A 25,260-nucleotide genomic window follows, 5' to 3' on the forward strand; every position below is an offset into this window, starting at 1 on the left:
GGAAGAGAAGTGCAGCCAGTATCACAATCTCACTTGTTCCTTTGTGAGGAGGTTTGAATTTTCATCTTCACGTAATTCTCCAACTGTCCTGTTTGATCTTTATGAAAATTCTTATACTATGGACTTAGAGGATTTTACCACTTCTTGCAAACTTCCACAATGGGGTAGTATAAGGGATCCTCGCAAATCTGAATTTAGAGATTTTCTTGCTAGCATAACTGTGGGAGAATCTAGAGATATTACACAAGCTACCATAGGGAGCATTCACTTTCTTGCTATACATTATTTTGCTCTCTTGATAGGTAGATGCATTAATGGTAAAGATGAGGCATGTCATATGTGTGTCCCTGACCTCAGTATTCTTAGGAGTGTTGTGTTAGGAGATAAATCTTATAATTTGGGAGCCATTGTAGCACGTAGGTTGCATCTTAATAGATTTAATGGAGATTTCTTTGGAGGAATTTATGTAACCCGCATAGCTGATTTTCTTGGTATAGCCATACGCGAAGATGATATTGAATTACCCCTTGCTTACCTAGACTTTAATGCTATGGTTCACCACCAGTTTGTTGAGAGGAATGAATTGCCTCTCCAGTATCGACTAATCTTTGACAGACGCTGTGCTGTCCATATTACTCTCCCTGCTCCTGCCTTCTTTGATCATCAGGCAAAAGGAAGATATGTTATTACCAGAGAGGAGGAAGATGAGTATGAGAGGAGAGCGGAGGCCGCTCGTCGCCACGATGCAGCTCAGGAGGCAATAGCCACTGCATCTTAGTACGATCCCGGCTATTATTATGGATATCCGCCAGGCCAGCCGTGGCCATAGACCAACTTAGGCCAAAAGCCTAAGCTTGGGGGAGTACGTATTTCTCACCGACATTTCATTTATTCTCACACACTCATTGCTAGATGTCGGTGCTCATACTTTTTCATTGTATCATCCATGCTAGTTTATTTTCTTTTTATGCTTTCTTTTTGTGTGTTTAATAAACCTTAAGAAAAAACCAAAAAAATTAGTTGTAGCTTTTAATTAGTTTACTTTCAATGCTTGTAGTTGTAATTAAAAAGAAAACACAAAAAGATTTCCCGTTCTTCTTTTACTTGTTGGGTGCTCTCCCGTGTAAATAGTTTTATTTATTTTCTTTTCTTTGGGGGTCGATAGGATAAGACCGAAATTAAATTGTTGAAGTGGCTCTTATATGCATTATTGTTGATCTGACAAAAGAGCCCGTATTGCCTTGTCTTCTCCTGTTTATTGAATGCTTGCAGATTCCAGCTTAGTCCAATGCACGTGCACTATTATTATTATTATTATTATTATTATTATTATTATTCACATCGTTCGGTCGTGCAAGTGAAAGGCAATTATGATGATATATGATGGACTAACTGAGATGAGAAAAGCTGGTATGAACTCGACCTCTTTTGTTTTTGTAAATATGATTATTTCATCGTTCCTGATTCAGGCTATTATGAATAAACATGTTTGCAATGACAACTAGAGATCATAGTTTCTTGTGCCATGCTTGATTAGCTATGAGTTATAATGGTTTACCTTGCGTGCCAACATGCTATTAAAATGGTTGTGATGTGGTATGATAGGGTGGTATCCTCCTCTGAATGATTTAAGTGACTTGACTTGGCGCAAGTTCACGCATGTAGTTGAAACAAAATCAACATAGCCTTCGCGATATTTATGTTCATGGTGGATTATATCCTACTCATGCTTGCATTCGGTGTTGATTACTTTTAATGCATGTACATCACTGTTGTCGCTCTCTAGCTGGTCGCTTCCCAGTCTTTTGCTAGCCTTCACCTGTACTAAGCGGGAATACTGCTTGTGCATCCAAACTCCATAAACCCCAAAGTTATTCCACATGAGTCCACTATAAATACCTATATACGATATCTACTTGCAGTTCCAAGTAAATTTGTATGTGCCAAACTATAAACCTTCAAATAAATATCCTGTTTTGTATGCTCGAATAGCTCATGTATCAACTAGCGTTGTCTGTATCTTCCATGTTAGGCGGGTTATTCTCAAGAGGAGTGGACTCCGCTCCTCACTCACGAGATAAATGGCTGGTCACTGGGATGCCCAGTCCCATGCTTTATGCAAATCAAATCAAAATAATTGCAAACAAAACTCCCCCTGGGATTCTTGTTAGTTGGAGGCACTCGTTGTTTCGAGCAAGCCATGGGTTGATGCTTGTTGGTGGAAGGGGGAGTATAAACTTTACCATTCTGTTTGGGAACCGCCTATAATGTGTGTAGCATGGAAGATATCGCCATCTCTTGGTTGTTATGTTGACAATGAAAGTATACCGCTCAAAATATTATTCACCTCTATTTCAAAACTGAGCTCTGGCACCTCTACAAATCCCTGCTTCCCTCTCCGAAGGGCCTATCTATTTACTTTTATGTTGAGTCATCATACTCTTATTAAAAAGCGCCAGTTGGAGAGCACCCCTATCATTTGCATTCATTACTGTTAGTTTACATTGAGTATGACTTGATTGGATCTCTTTTACCATGAATTACAATGTCTAGTCAGTCCTTGGTCTTTAAAGGTGCTCTGCATTTATGTTTTGCGGTCTCAGAAAGGGCTAGCGAGATACCATCTTGTTATATCATATTATGATTGTTTTGAGAAAGTGTTGTCATCCGAGATTTATTATTATTGCTCGTTAGTTGACTATGCTATTGATATGAGTAAACCTGAGACCTAAGCGTTATTGCGAATGTGGTTAGTTATAATCTTCGCTGAAAACTTGAATGCTGGCTTTACATATTTACAACAACAAGAGCAAACAGAGTTTGTAAACATTTTTCTTTATCACTTTCAGTTTGTCAACTGAATTGCGTGAGGACAAGCAAAGGTTTAAGCTCGGGGGAGTTGATACGTCTCCGTCGTATCTACTTTTCCGAACACTCTTGCCCTTGTTTTGGACTCTAACTTGCATGATTTGAATGGAACTAACCCGGACTGACGCTGTTTTCAGCAGAATTACCATGGTGTTATTTATGTGCAGAAACAAACGTTCTCGGAATGACCTGAAACTTCATGAAGGAACTTTTTGGAAAATATAAAAAATACCTGCAAAAGATGAAGGCCAGGGGGCCCACCACCTGTCCACGAGGGTGGGGGCGCGCCCTCCTATCTCGTGGGCCCCCTGGCGCTCCTCCGACTCCAACTCCAACTCTATATATTTGTGTTTCGGGGAGAAAAAAACAGGGAGAAGAATTCATCGCATTTTATGATAGGGAGCCGCTGCCAAGCCCTAAAACCTCTTGGGAGGGCTGATCTGGAGTCCGTTCGGGGCTCCGGAGAGGGGAATCTGTCGCCATCGTCATCATCAACCATCCTCCATCACCAAGTTCATGATGCTCACCGCCGTGCGTGAGAAATTCCATCGTGGGCTTGCTAAACGGTGATGGGTTGGATGAGATCTATCATGTAATCAAGTTAGTTTTGTTAGGGCTTGATCCCTAGTATCCACTATGTTCTGAGATTGATGTTGCTATGACTTTGCTATGCTTAATGCTTGTCACTAGGGCCCGAGTGCCATGATTTCAGATCTGAACCTATTATGTTTTCATCAATATATGAGAGTTCTTGATCGTATCTTGCAAGTCCATAGTCACCTATTACGTGTTATGATCCGTTAACCCCGAATGGACAATAATCGGGATACTTACCGGTGATGACTGTAGTTTGAGGAGTTCATGTATTCACTATGTGTTAATGCTTTGTTTCGGTACTCTTTTAAAAGGAGGCCTTAATATCCCTTAGTTTCCGTAAGGACCCCGCTCCCACGGGAGGGTAGGACAAAAGATGTCATGCAAGTTCTTTTCCATAAGCACGTATGACTATATTCGGAATACATGCCTACATTACATTGATGAACTAGAGCTAGTTCTGTGTCACCCTAGGTTATGACTGTTACATGATGAACCGCATCCGGCATAATTCTCCATGACCGATCCATTGCCTACGAGCTTTCCATATATTGTTCTCCGCTTTATTTACTTTTCCGTTGCTATTGCTATCATCACTAGAACATACCAAAAACATTACTTTTACTACTGTTACCTTTTGCTACCGTTACCACTACTATCATATTACCTTGCTACTAAATACTTTACTGCAGATACTAAGTTTCCAGGTGTGGTTTTATTGACAACTCAACTGCTAATACTTGAGAATATTCTTTGGCTCCCCTTGTGTCGAATCAATAAATTTGGGTTGAATACTTTACCCTTGAAAATTGTTGTGATCCCCTATACTTGTGGATTATCAATGATCATTGCCCTGGATATTGTCATGATTAGTGGCTTTTCTATCAACTGCCCAACAATACATTGTTTACCTACCGTAAGCTATTTTGAAGAGAGAAGCCTCTAGTGAAAATTATGGCCCCGAGTCTATTTTAATCATATATAAAAGACCAATAACTTGCTGCAATTTATTTACCTTTATTTTTACTTTGCGTTTTTTTCTATCTATCTATCACTACGAGATTTTATCCTTGCAATTAACTGCCAAGGGATTGGCAACCCCTTCTTCGCGTTGGGAGCAAGTATTTGTTATTTTGTGTGTAGGTGCTATTCACGAGGTGTTGCGTGGTTCTCCTACTAGATTGGTAACCTTGGTTCTTAAGAGAGGGAAAATTCTTATCTCTATTTCACTACATCATCCTCTCCTCTTCGATGAAACCCCAATGCAGCTCACTAGTAGCAGGAAGAATTTCTGGCACCGTTGCCGGGGAGACATCACCAACATCTATCAAGTACCATCGCCTAAACTTTCATCTCCTTGAATTTACTTTCATTTGCCATTTGCATCTCATTTTCATCTCCCCCACTTCCAAAAAGTTTCACAAAAAACACAAAATTATTTTTATTTTGTAACACCCTCGATGCGACTATAGCTCCCACGTGTCGAGGCACAACATAGAGACATAATCGCTTTGAAGGCATATGTCGCAAGTTAGGCAATCTTCACAACATCCCATGTAATATAATAATAAAAGGGGAGATAACATAGTTGGCTTACACTCGCCACGTCAATCAAGTACATAAATAACATTACATCATCCAAACACTCATGTCCCGACTACGGCGCCAAAATAAAAGATAACCCAACAACCGACACGGTCCCAATCACCCCCAACTGGGCACCACTACTGATCATCGGGAAAGGAAACATAGTACCGTTGAGAGTCTTCGTCGAACTCCCACTTGTGCTCATACGCGTCTCCTGGAGCGGAATCATCAGGCCCTGCATCTGGTGTAATAGTAATCTGTGAGCCACAGGGACTCAGCAATCTCGCACCCTCGCGATCAAGACTATTTAAGCTTATAGGTATGGCATGGTTAATATATGTGGAGCTGCAGCAAGCGACTAGCATATATGGTGGCTAACTTATTCGCAAAGGAGAGCGAGAAGAGGAGGCAAAGCGCGAGCGAGAAACTAGAGAGCAACCTGCGCAAACATTACTCCAACACCGTGTCCACTTCCCGGACTCCGCCGAGAAGAGGCCATCACGGTAACACACTCAGTTGATTCATTTTAATTAAGTTAAGGTTCAAGTTATCTACAACCGGACATTAACAAATTCCCATCTTCCCATAACCGCGGGCACGGCTTTCGAAAGTTCAATCCCTGCAGGGGAGTCCCAACTTAGCCCATGACAAGCTCTCATGGTCAACGAAGGAATAGACCTCCTCCCAAGACGTTCCGATCAGACTCCGTATCTCGGTTACTCAAGACACTTCGACAGGTTAAAACAAGACCAGCAACACCGCCCGAATGTGCCGACAAATCCCGATAGGAGCTGCACATATCTCTTTCTCAGGGCACACTTAGATTGTCCAAACTTCCGGTAGGCCAGCCCAGAGTTGCCCCTGGTAGCCACCGACGGCTGACGGTTTGGACCAACACTCAGAGGAGCACTGGCCCGGGGGGGGGGGTTAAAATAATGATGACCCTTGAGTCTGCAGAACCCAAGGGAAAGAAAAGGGGTAGGTGACAAATGGTAAAACCAAGGTTGGGCATTGCTGGAAAAGTTTTAATCAAGGCGAAATATCAAGGGGTTCCCATTATAACCCAACCGCGTAAGGAACGCAAAATCCGGGAACATAACACCAATATGACAGAAACTAGGGCAGCAAGAGTGGAACAAAACACTAGGCGAGAGGCCGAGCCTTCCACCCTTTACCAATTATATAGATGCATTAAGATAACATGGCAATATAATGATATCCCAACAAGTAAATAAATGTTCCAACAAGGAACGGCCTCCAATCTTCACCTGCAACTAGCAACGCTATAAGAGGGGGCTGAGCAAGGCGGTAACATAGCCAATCAACGGTTTGCTAGGACAATGGTGGGTTAGAGGTTTGACATGGCAATTTGGGAGGCTTGAAATCAAGTGGTAGGCATCGTAGAAATGGCATAGCAAAAGAGCGAGCAAACTAGCATAACAAAGATAGTAGTGATTTCGAGGGTATGATCATCTTGCCTGCACAGTTGTCAGAGTTGACTGGATCCTCGAAAGAAAACTCAATGGGCTCCTCGTTAGCGAACTCGTCTCCCGGCACTACCCAAACAAGACAAACAAGCAACAAGGATACAATCAACCACGTGCAAACTCAAACAACACAATGCAAAGATGATATGCTATGCAGGATGCGATCCGGGATGCAAAATACAAGATATGACAGGAAACGCATGAACCTGGCCTCAACTTGGAAAACCAAGTGTGCCACTGGAAATATGAGATGAAATCTCTTGAAAACGATATAAAGAACGCCAGAATCGGAGTTACGGTTTGGAAATGGCAAGCGATTCAAAAATGACACCGGTCTGCGATGTACAGCAAGTAGGCATCTAAATGCAACGAGACGAACATGCTACAGCACCCAAACAAGACAAAATAATATATGGCAGGGATGCACACAAGATGCTTAACAAAAGTCTAGCACTGAGATTTGGCCAATTCATCCATTAAGAGGTTCAAACAAGCATGGCAAAAATGCATATGGCAAACATATCTCAGACTTAGTGAAATCAACACTTGTCTGGAATTTCAGATCAGGTAGCCCTCTTTGGAGAAACAAAACTACACGCTACAGGATCTGAACATGGCAAAGTAAAGCATGGCATGGAGCTACTCAAAGAGCTTCACAAAAGTCCCTTAGTGACCTTGAGCCAAAAGGGATCAGAAAATACAATTGCAAGCACGTGAACATAGCAAAAACATAATCAATTTTCAGACTTAGTGAAAAACTGACACATGCTGAAATATAACTCAATTAGGCATGTTTACGAGCTCGATGCACTCACTACGATGCAAGTCATGGCAAGACAAGCAAACACCCATAAATAAGGCATAAACTTCAAGCTATACATGGAAAGAACAATAGCATAGCATGCACGGAACAACTACAACAACATCGGCAAAATTGCAAACAAGTTGACAATCTTCCCAGATTCACAAAGTAGCAAACGTAGAGCTCGATTGACTCAAGCTAGGGTGCTCCATAATTGCAAACAAAGACATGGATGGATAGAGCACTACAAGGTTAACAAAACTCCCTTACTGATCATCCTCCAAAGAGGCACGGATCACTAGGAAACAACAAGAACATATGGTATCATGAGATAAACAGATCCAGGACTTTGTGAAATTACTAAGTCCCTGAAAACAGAGTTAGCTAGTGCACCACTTTGCAAGCTTGCACTAGTCACCACACTCATCACAAAAATACATGGGTTGCACCTCTGGAAATATGACAAAACCCTTAACAAAACACATGTAGAACTCACGGGCATATCATGCACACAATAATCATGGCAAAAATGACAAAAGTACTAAAGGGAGTAGCAGATCTGACAATTAACTCAAGTAGCCCTCTTCTAACAGTATTTTGGGCATCAAGATGAACTCAAATGAAAATGATGCAATGGAATGAAATGATGTACTCTCTGAGATGAACATTTTGATATGCTATATACATGAACCGGAGCTACGGATGCAAAGTTACAGCCTGACGAACATGGCAACATGGATCTGCAATTTCGGGACTTGGACAAAAAAAATGACCTAGGGTTTACTGTTCACCCCGATCCAGATCTGGATCGCACGGAGCACGAGGTTCGTCGGCCGGAGGAGAAACTCGCCGGAGGAGGGGGGGCTTGCCGGCCGGACCCGAGGGAGAGGAGGAGGCGGCGGACTCCGAGGTCGGCGGTGGCGGGCGCGGCGGCCGGATGCGGCGGCGCCGGCGATGACGCGCGGGGCGGTCAGGCCGGGTCGAGGCAGCACCGGCGCGGCGGAGCGGCGGCCACCGGCGAGGGCACGGTGTCACCGGGCGGAGGAGGCGAGGCGCAGGCGGCGAGGGGAGAGGCGCGGGCGGCGAGGCGTGCGGGCCGGGAGGGCCTCCCGCGGGCTCTCCGTGCCGGCGCGGTAGGAGGAGGCGGCGGCGAATGGGAGGGCGACAAGTGGCGGCGGAGGTTGGATCCGGACGCGTCCGGCTCGACGCGGACGTTGTCCGGCGGCGCGAGGAGGAGCGGATCTAGGGTTTCGCCCGGGATTAGAAATGTGGGGATCTATATATAGACATAGGAGGAGCTAGGAGAGTCCAAATGAGGTGTGGTTTTCGGCCACACGATCATGATCGAACGCTCTAGATGATGGAGCAGAGTTAGATGGGTTTTGAGCCAAATTGGAGGGGTGTTGGGCTGCAACACACACGAGGCCTTTTCGGTCCCTCGGTTAACCGTTGGAGTATCAAACGAAGTCCAAATGATACAAAACTTGACAGGCGGTCTACCGGTAGTAAACCAAGGCCGCTTGGCAAGTCTTGGTCCAATCCGGAAATGTTTAATCCCCACACACGAAAGAAAGCTAGAAATGACTACCGGAGGAGAACGAAGCGCCGGAATGCAAAACGGACAACGGGGAAAATGCTCGAATGTATGAGATGAACACGTATGTAAATGCAATGCACATGATGACATGATATGAGATGCATGACAACGACAACAACACACAGAGACGAAACCCGAACCAAAGGAAATAAATATAACTTAACGCCAGAAATGACAAGATTTGGAGTACAAATTGGGAAAGTTACATCCGGGGTGTTACAACACTCCACCACTACGAAAGGATCTCGTCCCGAGATCTAGGACTGAAAGAACGCCGGGTACTCAGAACGGAGGTGATCCTCGCGTTCCCAGGTAGCTTCACGGTCGGAATGGTGTGACCACTTGACTTTGAGGAATTTGATTGACTTGTTGCGAGTCTTGCGTTCAGTCTCTTCAAGAATAGCAACTGGGTGCTCACGATACGAGAGATCTTCTTGGAGCTCGATGTCCTCGAAGTTGACGGTGCGGTCAGGAGTCTTGAAGCACTTTCGAAGTTGAGAGACATGGAACACGTCATGAACATTTGCAAAGTTTGAAGGAAGCTCGAGTTGATAGGCGAGGTCGCCTCTCTTGCTGACAATCTTGAAAGGTCCCACGTATCTAGGGGCAAGCTTCCCTTTGATACCGAAGCGACGAGTACCTTTCATAGGAGAGACGCGGAGGTAAACATGATCTCCAATCTCGAAAGCCAAATCACGGTGCTTATTATCATAGTAGCTGTTCTGTCGGGATTGGGCTGCTTTGAGGTTATCACGAATGACTTTGCACATTTCTTCTGCCTCTGTGATTAAGTCATTACCCAAAAGCTGACGTTCACCAGTTTTAGACTAGTTGAGAGGGGTACGACACTTCCTGCCATACAGAATTTCAAAAGGGGCCTTGCCTGAACTTGCTTGAAAATTGTGGTTGTAGGAGAATTCATCATAAGGAAGACAATCCTCCCACTTCATGCCGAAGGAGATCACAAAAGCCCTGAGCATATCTTCAAGAATCTGGTTGACACGCTCGACTTGACCGCTAGTTTGAGGATGGAAAGCTGTGCTGAAGCGGATGTTAGTGCCCATGGCCTTCTGAAAAGAATCCCAAAACTTCGAGGTAAAGATGCTGCCACGGTCTGAAGAGATCACTTGTGGAATACCGTGCAGAGAGACAATACGAGAGGTATAGAGTTCCGCCAATTGAGCTGCTGTGATCGACTCTTTGATAGGCAGAAAATGAGCCACTTTGGTGAGTTTGTTGATGACAACGAATATAGCATCATTGCCACGCTTGGACTTTGGAAACCCAGCCACGAAGTCCATTTCAATGTGGTCAAACTTCCATTCTGGAATGGCAAGAGGTTGGAGGAGACCAGCTGGCCTTTGGTGTTCTGCCTTCACTCTTCTGCAGACATCACATTCATTCACGAATTGAGCAATCTCGCGCTTCATTCTAGTCCACCAATAAGCCTGCTTAAGGTCCTGATACATCTTCGTGCTCCCAGGGTGGATGGAGAGGAGAGAATTGTGAGCCTCGTTCATGATCACTTTACGGAGGTCACCTTTGGGTACAACAATACGATCCTCGAAGAAGAGAGTGTCCTTGTCATCAAGGCGGTAGCACTTGTACTGGCTCTTGGCAATCCCAATCTTCACCTTTTTCACCATAGCATCAAGAAGCTAGGCTTGGCGAATCTGGTCTTCTAAGGTAGGAGAGACTAGAAGGTTAGCGAGGAAACCTTGAGGAACAACTTGCAGATTGAGTTTGCGGAACGCTTCACAAAGCTCGGGTTATTAGGCTTGAGAATCAGACTGTTGTAGTAAGCCTTCCTGCTCAATGCATCACCAATCACATTAGCCTTGCCTGGAGTGTACTCAATACTCGGATTATACTCTTGAATCATTTCGACCCATCAAGTTTGCCTGAGGTTGAGAATAGGCTGAGTGAAAATGTACTTGAGACTCTTGTGATCAGTGAAAATGTCCACTTTTCTTCCCAATAGAAGATGTCTCCAAGTCAAAAGAGCATGCACAACTGCCGCCAACTCGAGATCATGAGTGGGGTAATTCTTCTCATTAGGCTTCAACTGGCGAGAGGTATAAGCAACATTTTTCTTCTCTTGCATCAAAACTGCGCCAAGACCTTGGAGAGAGGCATCACAACAGACCTCGTACGGCTTGGATTCATCAGGAGGAGTTAGAACTGGAGTAGTGATCAATTTCTCTTTCAAAGTGTTGAAAGCAATATCACACTCCGGAGACCAAACGTACTTGACATGCTTCTAGAGAAGATTTGAGAGAGGCTTCACGATCTTAGAAAAGTTTTCAACGAATCTTCGGCAATAGCTTGCGAGACAGAGAAAAATGCGGAGTTGCTTCATGTTCTGAGGAGGTTCCCAATTCACAATTGCAGACACCTTCTCAGGATTCACGGCAATGCCCTTGGCAGAGATGATATGACCAAGATAAAGAACCTCATCAAGCCAAAATTCACACTTGGAGAACTTGGCGTAGAACTTGTGTTCCCTGAGCTTATCGAGAACCAAATGCAAATGCTTGGCATGATCTTCCTTGTTCTTGGAGAAAACCAGAATGTCGTCGAGATAGACCAAAACGAAGTCATTGGTGCAGGCGTTGAAGATGAAGTTCATCATGCGAGAGAACGTCGGAGGAGCATTGACGAGGCCAAAAGACATGACAGTGTATTCATATGAACCAAAGCTTGTCCTGAAAGCCGTGTTGGGAATATCTTGCTCACGGATACGAATCTGATGATAACCCATACGGAGATCAAGCTTGGAGAATACTTGGGCACCTTTGAGTTGTTCGAACAGCTCATTGATGTTGGGAAGTGGGTATTTGTTCTTGATGGTCTTCTTGTTCACTGGACGGTAATCAACACAAAGTCGGTCCGTTCCATCCTTCTTATTCACAAAAAGAACACCACAACCCCACAGAGAAGAACTAGGCCGGATGAGACCCATTTTCTCTTGAATATCGAGTTGCTTCTTCAGCTCCTTCAACTCTTCAGGTCCGAGCTTGTAAGGGCGTTTGCACACAGGTTCCGTTCCAGGCTCAAGATCAATAACGAATTCAACTGGCCGGTGCGGGGGCATTCCTGGAAGCTCTTCTGGAAAGACGTCTTGATATTCGCAAACGACTGGAATTAGCGAGATGGCATTGAGTTCACCCCTTTCATTGAGAGAAAACAGGCGGATGGTGTTATCCCGAGCGGCAAAGACAATTACATCCTCAGACGAATGAGTCAACTGAATCTGCTTGGCTGCACAATCAAGCTGAGCCTTGTGCTTAGCAAGCCAATCCATTCCGAGAATAAGATCAATATCTGAGTTACCAAGCACCATAGGAGAAGAAAGAAACTTGTAATCACCCAACGTGATAGAAATATCCGGAATCTCGTGATTAGCAAGCAAACATTTACCCGGAGAGACAACTGCTAACGGTTTATGCATAACTTGGGAAGTCAACTCATGCTTAGATGCAAAAGGTTTCGAGATGAAGCAATGCAATGCACCCTTGTCAAAAAGAACTTTTGCAGGAACATCGTTAACAGGAAGGTTACCCATGATCACATCTGACGAGTCCTCTGCCTGAGCTGCATTCATCAAGTTGACCTTGGCATGCTTGGGGTTATGCTTGACCACAGCTGTACTTGCCGATCTGATAGGAGGAGGAGGAGGAAGACGCCTCTGGTTGAAACACTTGTTGGCATAGTAGCCCTTCTATTGGCACTTGTTGCACGTGACCTCTGAAAGCGGACGGTGATACGGAGCACTCAATCTTGGAGCTTGAGACGAAGTCTTGTTCTGAAAGCCAGGGTTGGGTGGGTGGGAAGAACCACTGCCACCTTTGCTCTTCTACTGATACGGTTGACGAAACGGAGGAGGAGGAAGCCAAAACTTCTGTTGCTTGGCCACTTGAGTAGAGGAAGAAGGAGTAACATCTCTGACTCGCTTCTTGGAAGCATCACACTTCAACTGAGCAGCCTCTTGTTTCAGTGCCATATTGTAGAACTCATCGTACCTCAAGGGCTCGAAGAGAACAAGAGCTAGCTGAATTTCTTCTCTGAGACCACCCCTGAACTGGTATATCATGCTCTTCTCATCAGGGACGTCCTGCTTGGCAAAGCGGCCAAGCTTCTGAAACAACTTGTTGTAGTCATAGACAGACAAAGAGCCTTGCTTCAGATTGCGGAATTCCTCACGCTTGCTTTCAACCATGCTCTGCGGAATATGATGAGCTCGGAAATCTCAACGGAAAACATCCCAAGGGATAACACGTCCACCTCTGGAATCCTTGTACTGCTGGAACCATTCTGCAGCTTGATCTTTGAGTTGGAAGGAAGCGAACTTAACAAAGTCCTCAGGCCTGACGTTACTGCACTCGAAATGCTTGCACAGATCCACTAGCCAACCGTCAGCATCGGTTGCCTCAACACAATTGCTGAAAGTCTTTGGCCCTTTAGCAAGGAACTGGTTGAGTGTAGCAAAGTGACTCTGATTGCTGCCTTGATTCCCTTGGTTGCCTTGAATGCGCTCTTGAAGAATTTGCATGATCAACTGTGTGTTTGCATTGGTTGCGGCCATCACAGCTTGCCATGCCTCTGGAGGAGGTGGAGGTGGTGGCGGATCAGGATTCGGAGTCGTGCGCGTTGGAGGAGCCATCCTGAAGAGGTTGACGTCCATTAGCACATTGACAGATAAATATTGAAGCTGAATCCAACGGAATGAAAATTGCAACATATAGTCTTCACATCCGAACAAAATGAACGAATGCATTCCTCTTGAAATGGTCACATATCCATAAATTGACAAGCCACGTAGAATTAAGGTAGAGAAATAAATCAACAAGGTACGGATCAAGAACGAATAATCGGTAAGAAATCCCAATCTCAAACCAATATCCGTGGAAGAAGAACTAGAGCTACTAGAATTCCCACCTATGAAACTCCCGAACCTTTCCGGTTATGCAATCAGGTGTTGGGGATACAGGGGAAGCATAATATCTCACCCAAACTAGCAAATCCTACATCCAGCTGTATCCATCCTTCAACACATAACCAAGAAACCTTCGGAAACCATCTACCTCAACCTTTGAAAAGCATCCGTTATACAAGTTATGGCGATACTCCCGAACTCCCGCCCCAGTACTGGGTGGCGTCGAGGTTATCTCACCAACGAACTGCACAAAAGAGATTTTCGATGTCGGCGTACTAAACTCAGGTATTCCAGAACTGCAACGGTAAAATTATGATGACAACACCTCAGAGCTCAACTCCCTGGGACACTTCCACTAAACCCCGGACAGGAGGCACCAAGACAATGTTCTCATCATAAAACCATCGGAACGATTCCAAGATACCCGCGTGATCCTAAATTTTTTTTAGTGAAATTTGAGAAGAGAAGAGTCAAAACTCTACGTCAGGATGCCTTACCAGAGCGATGAGGAGACTGGGAAGTAAAAAGAATTCCTAAACTCTCCGATATATAATTCCTAAAGACTCAAAACATTTTTTCTAGACACAACTCGGCCACTAATAACGATCAAGCAATGGGGCTCCTAAGGTCGGGGAAGGCTCTGATTACCAACTTGTAACACCCTCGATGCGACTATAGCTCCCACGTGTCGAGGCACGACTTAGAGACATAATCGCATTGAAGGCATATGTCGCAAGTTAGGCAATCTTCACAACATCCCATGTAATATAATAATAAAAGGGGAGATAACATAGTTGGCTTACACTCGCCACGTCAATCAAGTACATAAATAAAATTACATTATCCAAACACTCATGGCCCTACTACGGCGCCAAAATAAAAGATAACCCAACAAGCGACACGGTCCCAATCATCCCCAACTGGGCACCACTACTGATCATCGGGAAAGGAAACATAGTAACGTTGAGAGTCTTCGTCGAACTCCCACTTGAACTCATACGCGTCTCCTGGAGCGGAATCATCAGGCCCTGCATCTGGTGTAATAGTAATCTGTGAGCCACAGGGACTTAGCAATCTCACACCCTCGCGATCAAGACTATTTAAGCTTATAGGTATGGCATGGTAAATATATGTGGAGCTACAGCAAGTGACTAGCATATATGGTGGCTAACTTATTCGCAAAGGAGAGCGAGAAGAGGAGGCAAAGCGTGAGCGAGAAACTAGAGAACAACCTGCGCAAACATTACTCCAACACCGTGTCCACTTTCCGGACTCCGCCGAGAAGAGGCCATCACGGTAACACACTCAGTTGTTTCATTTTAATTAAGTTAAGGTTCAAGTTATCTACAACCGGACATTAACAAATTCCCATCTTCCCATAACCGCGGGCACGGCTTCCGAAAGTTCAATCCCTGCAGGGGAGTCCCAACTTAGCCCATGACAAGCTCTCACGGTCAACGAAGGAATAGAACTCCTCCCAAGACATTTCGATCAGACTTCGTATCTCGGTTACTCAAGACACTTCGACAGGTTAAAAGAAGACCAGCAACACTGCCCGAATGTGCCGACAAAAATCCCGATAGGAGCTGCACATATCTCTTTCTCAGGGCACACTTAGATTGTCCAAACTTCCGGTAGGCCAGCCCAGAGTTGCCCCTGGTAGCCACCGACGGCTGACGGTTTGGACCAACACTCAGAGGAGCACTGGCCCGGGGGGGTTAAAATAATGATGACCCTTGAGTCTGCAGAACCCAAGGGAAAGAAAAGGGGTAGGTGACAAATGGTAAAACCAAGGTTGGGCATTGCTGGAAAAGCTTTAATCAAGGCGAAATATCAAGGGGTTCCCATTATAACCCAACCGCGTAAGGAACGCAAAATCCGGGAACATAACACCGATATGACGGAAACTAGGGCGGCAAGAGTGGAACAAAACACTAGGCGAGAGGCCGAGCCTTCCACCCTTTACCAAGTATATAGATGCATTAAGATAACATGGCAATATAATGATATCCCAACAAGTAAATAAATGTTCCAACAAGGAACGGCCTCCAATCTTCACCTGCAACTAGCAACGCTATAAGAGGGGGCTGAGCAAGGCGGTAACATAGCCAATCAACGGTTTGCTAGGACAATGGTGGGTTAGAGGTTTGACATGGCAATTTGGGAGGCTTGAAATCAAGTGGTAGGCATCGTAGCAATGGCATAGCAAAAGAGCGAGCAAACTAGCATAACAAAGATAGTAGTGATTTCGAGGGTATGATCATCTTGCCTGCACAGTTGTCAGAGTTGACTGGATCCTCGAAAGAAAACTCAATGGGATCCTCGTTAGCGAACTCGTCTCCCGGCTCTACACAAACAAGACAAACAAGCAACAAGGATACAATCAACCGCGTGCAAACTCAAACAGCACAATGCAAAGAAGATATGCTATGCGGGATGCGATGCGGGATGCAAAATACAAGATATGATAGGAAACGCATGAACCTGGCCTCAACTTGGAAAACCAAGTGTGCCACTGCAAATATGAGATGAAATCGCTTGAAAACGATATAAAGAACACCGGAATCGGAGTTACGGTTTGGAAATGGCAAGCGATTCAAAAATGACACCGGTCTGCGATGTACAGCAAGTAGGCATCTAAATGCAACGAGACGAACATGCTACAACACCCAAACAAGACAAAACAATATATGGCAGGGATGCACACAAGATGCTTAACAAAAGTCTAGCAATGAGCTTTGGCTAATTCATCCATTAACAGGTTCAAACAAGCATGGCAAAAATGCATATGGCAAACATATCTCAGACTTAGTGAAATCAACACTTGTCTGGAATTTCAGATCAGGTAGCCCTCTTCGGAGTAACAAAACTACATGCTACAAGATGTGAACATGGCAAAGTAAAGCATGGAATGGAGCTACTCAAAGAGCTTCACAAAAGTCCCTTAGTGACCTTGAGCCAAAAGGGATCAGAAAATACAATTGCAAGCACGTGAACATTGCAAAAACATAATCAGTTTTCAGACACATGCTGAAATATAACTCAAGTAGGCATGTTTACGAGCTCGATGCACTCACTACGATGAAGTCATGGCAAGACAAGCAAACACCCATAAATAAGGCATAAAATGCAAGCTAGACATGGCAAGAACAATAGCATAGCATGCACGGATCAACTACAACAACATCGGCAAAATTGCAAACAAGTTGACAATCTGCCCAGATTCACAAAGTAGCAAACGTAGAGCTCGATTGACTCAAGCTAGGGTGCTCCATAATTGCAAACAAAGATATGTATGGATAGAGCACTACAAGATTAACAAAACTCCCTTACTGATCATCCTCAAAAGAGGCACGGATCACTAGAAAACAACAAGAACATATGGCATCATGAGATAAACAGATCCAGGACTTGGTGAAATTACTAAGTCCCTGAAAACAGAGTTAGCAAGTGCACCACTTTGCAAGCTTGCACTAGTCAACACACTCATCAAAAAAATGCATGGGTTGCAACTCTGAAAAGATTACAAAACCCTTAACAAAACACATGTAGAACCCACGGGCATACCATGCACACAATAATCATGGCAAAAATGACAAAAGTGCTAAACGGAGTAGCACATCTGACAATTAACTCAAGTAGCCCTCTTCTAACAGTATTTCGGGCATCAAGATGAACTCCAATGAAAATGATGCAATGGAATTAAATGATGTACTCTCTGAGATGAACATTTTGATATGCTATATGCATGAATCGGAGCTACGAATGCAAAGTTACAGCCTGACGAACATGGCAACATGGATCTGCAATTTCGGGACTTGGACAAAAAAATGACCTAGGGTTTACTGTTCACCCCGATCCAGATCTGGATCGCACGGAGCACAAGGTTCGTCGGCCGGAGGAGAAACTCGCCGGAGGAGGGGGGGCTCGCCGGCCGGACCCGAGGGAGAGGAGGAGGCGGCGGACTCCGAGGTCGGCGGTGGCGGGCGCGGTGGCCGGATGCCGCGCCGGCGATGGCGCGCGGGGCGGCCGGGCTAGATTGAGGCGGCGCCGGCGCGGCGGAGCGGCAGCCGCCGGCGAGGGCACGGTGTCGTCGGGCGAAGGAGGCGAGGCGCAGGCTGCGAGGGGAGAGGCGCGGGCGGCGAGGCGTGCGGGCCGGGAGGGCCTCCCGCGGGCTCTCCGGGCCGGCACGGTAGGAGGAGGCGGCGGCGAATGGGAGGGCGACAAGTGGCGGTGGCGGTTGGATCCGGACGCGTCTGGCTCGACGCGGACGTTGTCCAGCGGCGCGAGGAGGACCGAATCTAGGGTTTCGCCCGGGATTAGAAATGTGGGGATCTATATATAGACATAGGAGGAGCTAGGAGAGTCCAAATGAGGTGCGGTTTTCGGCCACGCGGTCGTGATCGAACGCTCTAGATGATGGAGCAGAGTTAGATGGGTTTTGGGCCAAATTGGAGGGGTGTTGGGCTACAACACACACGAGGCCTTTTCGGTCCCTCGGTTAACCGTTGGAGTATCAAACGAAGTCCAAATGATACGAAACTTGACAAGCGGTCTACCGGTAGTAAACCAAGGCCGCTTGGCAAGTCTTGGTCCAATCCGTAAATGTTTAATCCCCACACACGAAAGAAAGCTAGAAATGACCACCGGAGGAGAACGAAGCGCCGGAATGCAAAACGGACAACAGGGAAAATGCTCGAATGTTTGAGATGAACACGTATGCAAATGCAATGCACATTATGACATGATATGAGACGCATGACAACGACAACAACACACAGATACGAAACCCGAACCAAAGGAAATAAATATAACTTAACGCCAGAAACGACAAGAGTTGGAGTACAAATTGGGAAAGTTACATCCGGGGTGTTACAACACTCCGCCACTACGAAAGGATCTCGTCCCGAGATCTAGGACTGAAAGAACGCCGGGTACTCAGAACGGAGGTGATCCTCGCGTTCCCAGGTAGCTTCACGGTCGGAATGGTGTGACCACTTGACTTTGAGGAATTTGATTGACTTGTTGCGAGTCTTGCGTTCAGTCTCTTCAAGAATAGCAACTGGGTGCTCACGATACGAGAGATCTTCTTGGAGCTCGATGTCCTCGAAGTTGACGGTGCGGTCAGGAGTCTTGAAGCACGTTCAAAGTTGAGAGACATGGAACACGTCATGAACATTTGCAAAGTTTGAAGGAAGCTCGAGTTGATAGGCGAGGTCGCCTCTCTTGCTGACAATCTTGAAAGGTCCCACGCATCTAGGGGCTAGCTTCCCTTTGATACCGAAGCGACGAGTACCTTTCATAGGAGAGACGCGGAGGTAAACATGATCTCCAATCTCGAAAGCCAAATCACGGTGCTTATTATCATAGTAGCTCTTCTGTCGGGATTGGGCTGCTTTGAGGTTATCACGAATGACTTTGCACATTTCTTCTGCCTCTGTGATTAAGTCATTACCCAAAAGCTGACGTTCACCAATTTTAGACTAGTTGAGAGGGGTACGACACTTCCTGCCATACAGAATTTCAAAAGGGGCCTTGCCTGAACTTGCTTGAAAATTGTTGTTGTAGGAGAATTCAGCATAAGGAAGACAATCCTCCCACTTCATGCCGAAGGAGATCACAAAAGCCCTGAGCATATCTTCAAGAATCTGGTTGACACGCTCGACTTGACCGCTAGTTTGAGGATGGAAAGCTGTGCTGAAGCGGATGTTAGTGCCCATGGCCTTCTGAAAAGAATCCCGAAACTTCGAGGTAAAGATGCTGCCACGGTCTGAAGAGATCACTTGTGGAATACCGTGCAGAGAGACAATACGAGAGGTATAGAGTTCCGCCAATTGAACTGCAGTGATCGACTCTTTGATAGGCAGAAAATGAGCCACTTTGGTGAGTTTGTGGATGACAACGAATATAGCATCATTGCCACGCTTGGACTTTGGAAACCCAGTCACGAAGTCCATTTCAATGTGGTCAAACTTCCATTCTGGAATGGCAAGAGGTTGGAGGAGACCAGCTGGCCTTTGGTGTTCTGCCTTCACTCTTCTGCAGACATCACATTCATTCACGAATTGAGCGATCTCGCGCTTCATTCGAGTCCACCAATAAGCCTGCTTAAGGTCCTGATACATCTTCGTGCTCCCAGGGTGGATGGAGAGGAGAGAATTGTGAGCCTCGTTCATGATCACTTTACGAAGGTCACCTTTGGGTACAACAATACGATCCTCGAAGAAGAGAGTGTCCTTGTCATCAAGGCGGTAGCACTTGTACTTGGACTGGCTCTTGGCAATCCCAATCTTCACCTTTTTCACCATAGCATCAAGAAGCTGGGCTTGGCGAATCTGGTCTTCTAAGGTAGGAGAGACTAGAAGGTTGGCGAGGAAACCTTGAGGAACAACTTGCAGATTGAGTTTGCGGAACGCTTCACAAAGCTCGGGTTGATAAGGCTTGAGAATCAGACTGTTGCAGTAAGTCTTCCTGCTCAATGCATCAGCAATCACATTAGCCTTGCCTGGAGTGTACTCAATACTCGGATTATACTCTTGAATCATTTCGACCCATCAAGTTTGCCTAAGGTTGAGAATAGGCTGAGTGAAAATGTACTTGAGACTCTTGTGATCAGTTAAAATGTCCACTTTTCTTCCCAATAGAAGATGTCTCAAAGTCAAAAGAGCATGCACAACTGCCGCCAACTCGAGATCATGAGTGGGGTAGTTCTTCTCATTAGGCTTCAACTGGCGAGAGGTATAAGCAACATTTTTCTTCTCTTGCATCAAAACTGCGCCAAGACCTTGGAGAGAGGCATCACAAAAGACCTCGTGCAGCTTGGATTCATCAGGCGGAGTTAGAACTGGAGCAATGATCAATTTCTCTTTCAAAGTGTTGAAAGCAATATCACACTCCGGAGACCAAACGTACTTGACATGCTTCTGGAGAAGATTTGAGAGAGGCTTCACGATCTTAGAAAAGTTTTCAACGAATCTTCGGCAATAGCTTGCGAGACAGAGAAAACTGCGGAGTTGCTTCACGTTCTGAGGAGGTTCCCAATTCACAATTGCAGACACCTTCTCAGGATTCACGGAAATTCCCTTGGCAGAGATGATATGACCAAGATAAAGAACCTCATCAAGCCAAAAATCACACTTGGAGAACTTGGCGTAGAACTTGTGTTCCCTGAGCTTATCGAGAACCAAACGCAAATGCTTGGGATGATCTTCCTTGTTCTTGGAGAAAACCAGAATGTCGTTGAGATAGACCAAAACGAAGTCATTGGTGTAGGCGTTGAAGATGAAGTTCATCATGCGAGAGAACGTCGGAGGAGAATTGACGAGGTCAAAAGACATGACAGTGTATTCATATGAACCAAAGCTTGTCCTGAAAGCCGTCTTGGGAATATCTTGCTCACGGATACGAATCTGATGATAACCCATACGGAGATCAAGCTTGGAGAATACTTGGGCACCTTTGAGTTGTTCGAACAGCTCATTGATGTTGGGAAGTGGGTATTTGTTCTTGATGGTCTTCTTGTTCACTGGACGGTAATCAACACAAAGTCGGTCCATTCCATCCTTCTTCACAAAAAGAACACCACAACCCCACGGAGAAGAACTAGGCCGGATGAGACCCATTTTCTCTTGAAAATCGAGTTGCTTCTTCAGCTCCTTCAACTCTTCAGGTCCGAGCTTGTAAGGGCGTTTGCACACAGGTTCCGTTCCAGGCTCAAGATCAATAACGAATTCAACTGGCCGGTGCGGGGGCATTCCTGGAAGCTTTTCTGGAAAGACGTCTTGATATTCGCAAACGACTGGAATTTGCGAGATGGCATCGAGTTCACCCCTTTCATTGAGAGAAAACAGGCGGATGGTGTTATCCCGAGCGGCAAAGACAATTACATCCTCAAACGAATGAGTCAATTGAATCTGCCTGGCTGCACAATCAAGCTGAGCCTTGTGCTTAGCAAGCCAATCCATTCCAAGAATAAGATCAATATCTGGGTTACCAAGCACCATAGGAGAAGAAAGAAACTTGTAATCGCCCAACGTGATAGAAATATCCGGAATCTCGTGATTAGCAAGCAAACATTTACCCGGAGAGACAACTGCTAATGGTTTATGCATAACTTGGGAAGTCAACTCATGCTTAGATGCAAAAGGTTTCGAGATGAAGCAATGCGATGCACCCTTGTCAAAAAGAACTTTTGCAGGAACATCGTTAACAGGAAGGTTACCCATGATCACATCTGACGAGTCCTCTGCCTGAGCTGCATTCATCAAGTTGACCTTGGCATGCTTGGGGTTATGCTTGACCACAGCTGTACTTGCCGATCTGACAGGAGGAGGAGGAGGAAGACGCCTCTGGTTGAAACACTTGTTGGCATAGTGGCCCTTCTGTTGGCACTTGTTGCACGTCACCTCTGAAAGCGGACGGTGATACGGAGCACTCGATCTTGGAGCTTGAGACGAAGTCTTGTTCTGAAAGCCAGGGTTGGGTGGGTGGGAAGAACCACTGCCACCTTTGCTCTTCTGCTGATACGGCTGATGAAACGGAGGAGGAGGAAGCCAAAACTTCTGTTGCTTGGCCACTTGAGTAGAGGAAGAAGGAGTAACATCTCTGACTCGCTTCTTGGAAGCATCACACTTCAACTGAGCAGCCTCTTGTTTCAGTGCCATGTTGTAGAACTCATCGTACCTCAAGGGCTCGAAGAGAACAAGAGCTAGCTGAATTTCTTCTCTGAGACCACCCCTGAACTAGTATATCATGATCTTCTCATCAGGGACGTCCTGCTTGGCAAAGCGGGCGAGCTTCTGAAACAACTTGGTGTAGTCATAGACAAACAAAGAGCCTTGCTTCAGATTGCGGAATTCCTCACGCTTGCTTTCAACCACGCTTTGCGGAATATGATGAGCTCGGAAATCTCAACGGAAAACATCCCAAGTGATAACACGTCCACCTCTGGAATCCTTGTACTGCTGGAACCATTCTGCAGCTTGATCTTTGAGTTGGAAGGAAGTGAACTTAACAAAGTCCTCAGGCCTGACGTTACTGCACTCGAAATGCTTGCACAGATCCACTAGCCAACCGTCAGCATTGGTTGCCTCAATACAATTGCTGAAAGTCTTTGGCCCTTTAGCAAGGAACTGGTTGAGTGTAGCAAAGTGACTCTGATTGCTGCCTTGATTCCCTTGGTTGCCTTGAATGCGCTCTTGAAGAATTTGCATGATCAACTGTGTGTTTGCATTGGTTGCGGCCATCACAGCTTTCCATGCCTCTGGAGGAGGTGGAGGTGGTGGCGGATCAGGATTCAGAGTCGTGCGCGTTGGAGGAGCCATCATGAAGAGGTTGACGTCCATTAGCACATTGACAGATAAATATTGAAGCTGAATCCAATGGAATGAAAATTGCAACATATAGTCTTCACATCCGAACAAAATGAACGAATGCATTGCTCTTGAAATGGTCACATATCCACAAATTGAGAAGCCACGTAGAATTAAGGCAGAGAAATAAATCAACAAGGTATGGATCAAGAACGAATAATCGGTATGAAATCCCAATCTCAAACCAATATCTGTGGAAGAAGAACTAGAGCTACTAGAATTCCCACCTATGAAACTCCCGAACCTTTCCAGTTATGCAATCAGGTGTTGGGGATACAGGGGAAGCATAATATCTCACCCAAACTAGCAAATCCTACATCCAGCTGTATCCATCCTTCAACACATAACCAAGAAACCTTCGGAAACCATCTACCTCAACCTTCGAAAAGCAACCGTTATACAAGTTATGGCGATACTCCCGAACTCCCACCCCAGTACTGGGTGGCGTCGAGGTTATCTCACCAACGAACTGCATAAAAGAGATTTTCAATGTCGACGTACTAAACTCAGGTATTCCAGAACTGCAACGGTTAAATTATGATGACAACACCTCAGAGCTCAACTCCCCGGGACACTTCCACTAAACCCCTGACAGGAGGCACCAAGACAATGTTCTCATCATAAAACCATCGGAACGATTCCAAGATACCCGCGTGATCCTAAATTTTTTTTAGTGAAATTATAGAAGAGAAGAGTCAAAACTCTACGTCAGGATGCCTTACCAGAGCGATGAGGAGACAGGGAAGTAAAAAGAATTCCTAAACTCTCCGATATATAATTCCTAAAGACTCAAAACATTTTTTCTAGACACAACTCGGCCACTAATAACGATCAAGCAATGGGGCTCCTAAGGTCGGGGAAGGCTCTGATTACCAACTTGTAACACCCTCGATGCGACTATAGCTCCCACGTGTCGAGGCACGACTTAGAGACATAATCGCATTGAAGGCATATGTCGCAAGTTAGGCAATCTTCACAACATCCCATGTAATATAATAATAAAAGGGGAGATAACATAGTTGGCTTACACTCGCCACGTCAATCAAGTACATAAATAACATTACATCATCCAAACACTCATGGCCCTACTACGGCGCCAAAATAAAAGATAACCCAACAAGCGACACGGTCCGAATCACCCCCAACTGGGCACCACTACTGATCATCGGGAAAGGAAACATAGTAACGTTGAGAGTCTTCGTCGAACTCCCACTTGAGCTCATACGCGTCTCCTGGATCGGAATCTTCAGGCCCTGCATCTGGTGTAATAGTAATCTGTGAGCCACAGGGACTCAGCAATCTCGCACCCTCGAGATCAAGACTATTTAAGCTTATAGGTATGGCATGGTAAGTATATGTGGAGCTGCAGCAAGCGACTAGCATATATGGTGGCTAACTTATTCGCAAAGGAGAGCGAGAAGAGGAGGCAAAGTGCGAGCGAGAAACTAGAGAGCAACCTGCGCAAACATTACTCCAACACCGTGTCAACTTCCCGGACTCCGCCGAGAAGAGGCCATCACGGTAACACACTCAGTTGATTCATTTTAATTAAGTTAAGGTTCATGTTATCTACAACCAGACATTAACAAATTCCCATCTTCCCATAACCGCGGGCACGGCTTTCGAAAGTTCAATCCCTGGAGGGGAGTCCCAACTTAGCCAATGACAAGCTCTCACGGTCAACGAAGGAATAGACCTCCTCCCAAGACGTTCCGATCAGACTCGGTATCTCGGTTACTCAAGACACTTCGACAGGTTAAAACAAGACCAGCAACACCGCCCGAATGTGCCGACAAATCCCGATAGGAGCTGCACATATCTCTTTCTCAGGGCACACTCAGATTGTCCAAACTTCCGGTAGGCCAGCCCAGAGTTGCCCCTGGTAGCCACCGGCAGCTGACGGTTTGGACCAACACTCAGAGGAGCACTGGCCCAGGGGGGTTAAAATAATGATGACCCTTGAGTCTGCAGAACCCAAGGGAAAGAAAAGGGGTAGGTGACAAATGGTAAAACCAAGG

Source organism: Triticum urartu, chromosome 4A (genome assembly GCF_056163025.1).
Source record: "Triticum urartu cultivar PI428250 chromosome 4A, HENAU_Tu73, whole genome shotgun sequence".
NCBI lineage: Eukaryota > Viridiplantae > Streptophyta > Magnoliopsida > Poales > Poaceae > Triticum > Triticum urartu.